Source organism: Sinocyclocheilus rhinocerous, unplaced genomic scaffold (assembly GCF_001515625.1).
Source record: "Sinocyclocheilus rhinocerous isolate Xijiao unplaced genomic scaffold, SAMN03320098_v1.1 scaffold5255, whole genome shotgun sequence".
NCBI classification, from domain to species: domain Eukaryota; kingdom Metazoa; phylum Chordata; class Actinopteri; order Cypriniformes; family Cyprinidae; genus Sinocyclocheilus; species Sinocyclocheilus rhinocerous.
In genome coordinates this window covers 101,964-105,024 of record NW_015649278.1, presented here as the reverse complement: position 1 = coordinate 105,024, position 3,061 = coordinate 101,964, and the positions used below count along the sequence as shown (strand labels likewise).

General features: G+C 33.9%; 1 protein-coding gene across 1 annotated transcript in view; it reads right to left on the bottom strand.

Annotated features, from left to right (window-relative positions):
- Positions 1-3,061, bottom strand: part of LOC107710491 (uncharacterized) — an 18,182-nt gene that overhangs the window by 4,188 nt on the left and 10,933 nt on the right. The gene's annotated exons all lie outside the window — the stretch shown is intronic.

Here is a 3,061-nt window from a genome sequence, read left to right as displayed (position 1 = left end):
AAAAAAAAAATCACCCCCCTCACGAAGGTCAAAAAGGTCAAAATTAGCTATATAGACCAAAAGCACTTTTTGTACCAGGCTATAAACATATTTTTAAATTTGGGAACATGGGGAGTCTATGGGACTGACTCCCTTTTGGAGCCAGCCTTTAGCGGCCAGTCGATGAATTGCAGTTTTAGTCACTTCCGTGTTGGTTTCACGAGAGAGACCGGAAGGCTGCCGCTTGGGTCCAACCCAATCTCACAGCAATTTGCTATAGGTGGCTAATTCATACGAATTCGTATGAATGACCACACCTAACCCCGCCCCTAAACCTACCCTCACAGAAATCATGCAAAATCGAGATATACTGTGCATATGGGTAGTCAACAAATAAAAATTGGACTGTGTCCTATGGTGTGACATAGAAAAATGTAGAAAAAAAACTTAACATACAAATAACATGAGAAAAAAGTATCTTCATTCTTAGAGTTACAAATAGTAGCATGGCTTTTAGTTCAGAGTGCGAATCAAAATGGGCTGTTGAGAGCAGCTGGCAGGCTGAGTGAGTCACTTTCTCTTTGTTCAATTTTAGAGGTTTTTTTTTTTTTTTTTTTCGTCACACCATAGAACACATTGATACATCAACTACCCATATACATTTTATGAGAACGTGCGTTCCTTGGGATTGAACGCATGATCACATGATTGCACGTTGTCATATAACACAATGCCCTACCAACTGAGCTATACGAAACCCAAATTATGGCAAAGCATTTGCCATACAAAGCATTAATATGAAAGTGTCCTGTTGCTGACAGGGGCGCAATTGTAGTATATTTACAGTTAAATAAAATGAATCCAACAGTCAATTAAGAGTCAAAAGTCAAACACGTTATTCTCCTGCATCATTAATACACTACACAGATTGACAGCTGATCATCTTCACAACACTATATACAAATATCTAAATTAAAATTCATGACTTTAACGCTCACTATTCTGCTATTAGCTTTCAGACCAGAATTAATTTGAAAATATAAAGCGATTGCTCATTTTCATGACTTCCTGTGTTAAAGGAAATGGTCGTGTGAGAATAAACTGTGACAGAGGTTCAGACGTGTTAAAGAAAGACCACAAACACACAAAGCATCAGTTCAGATGTGTTTCAGACATTATACTATCATGGGATTTAAGTGAACTGATGAAGAAAATGATTCAGAAATTAGTTTTGTTCAGTGTGTGGTGTCTGGTTGGTGAGTTTGAAATGTGTTTTTATGACTTCAGTTGCATTTGTTCTGCTACCATGTAAAACATACTGATTAAATGATGTAAGATTTAACATTTTAAATATTTAATCTGTGACAAAACTTCTTCAGATGTGTTTTCTGATACAGATGCAGTGAAGTCAGTGTCAGTTGCATTGGGTAGCCATTTCAAAACACAAGGATTAGATTGTCCAAATAAATAGGCTCGGTTAAAATTTGGTTATATATGCACAATGTACTTCTTTTAAGGTGGTAGAGACGGCTGTTTCACATGGTACCTCTTTTTCTCCAACAGCATGGTGATTTTATTTATTTTTTTGGTCTACTGTCCTGAAGCTTCAATCTAAATCAAACACACCTTTAACAGCTAATCAAGGTGTTACTTGATAATTAGAAGCAGGTGTGTGTAGATCTACACGAACAGTGTTGGAGATCCCTGCTTTATTGCCATTCATTTCATATTCCTTGATTAATTACAGTTTCCTTATTTTGTTTCATTTCTTTGCACTGTTTTAACTGTACACAGAAACGCTATAGATGCATTGGAAATACAAATGACGCCTGATAAAACATCTTATAACTAAAAACTGAACCAGCTGAACTCATCTAGAATTCATATACAGGCTTATATTCAATTAAGTGGTGTCATAAACAAATAAACTATGAATTCAGATTGAATTATTCTACAGTTTTCCAGTACCAATTAATGAATGAAATGGCTACATTAACTAAATTAAATAATAACAGCAACAATATGCCACTAAGGCTTTCTGTACCAATTTTGACCCCAATAGTCACTTCAACATTTAATTCTAGACATAAAATTGCCATTTTTAAGATAAAAAAAACACACACAGATGAATAAATATGATCAGGAGCTTTTTTTTTTTTACCACATATTAGGCCTACATTAACTGTGTGGGTCCTGTGTTAAGAACATTACGTCTTAAAGCTTTTCCAATCATCTTTTCAGTTTGAAAGTGTGTTTAGGTCTCTTTTACTATTCTCTCTCTCTCTCACACACACACACACACACATCATTTACTCCTTTGATCCCAGTTTATTTAAAGTCCCACAAACAATGTAAATAATGTACACCTTACAGCACATGCATTAAAAGGCAATACAAAGAAAAGGCAACAGTGACACAAACAATAATTCACAAAAAGAGTTCATTGTATAATCTTAGTTGCGTATCTTTCAGTGCTCAGTGTATCTTTCAGTGTAAATTGAACGATTAAATTAAATGACTGAATTGAATAAATTGAATGATTAAAATTATAAACTGAATGATTAAATTATTAAACGATTAAACTGAATGATTAAATTATAAATGATTATGAATGAAAGAATGGAATATAAAAAAAGAAAATAAAACGACACATATGTATGGTTGGTTGAAGCAACACACGCACAGGCTGCTACAAAGAATCCTTAGATCTTTCAAGGATTATGGGTATTGTAGTACTTCTTGTGGAATTTGTCAATTAAATACATTTTGTTAATGATGTTGAAGTAAAGGTGGCTTCAGGAGAAGCACATACCATTGACTAGTAACCTTAAAGTCTTAAAGGTTCAATTGTTAAAAATAAATTGCTCCACAGATTTGTACTTCTCAATCTAACTTACACTGTAAAAAATGACCGTGAATTTAACGGTAAAAGACTGTAAAAATGCTACAGTAAAAACCTGTTAAATGGTTAACGGTAAATTCCCCTACTATATACGGTGAAAAACTGTATTGGACATTACATGTATTACATAAATTACATAAATTTTACGGTAGTATACCGTTTTTGGAAGTGAAAAAAAAC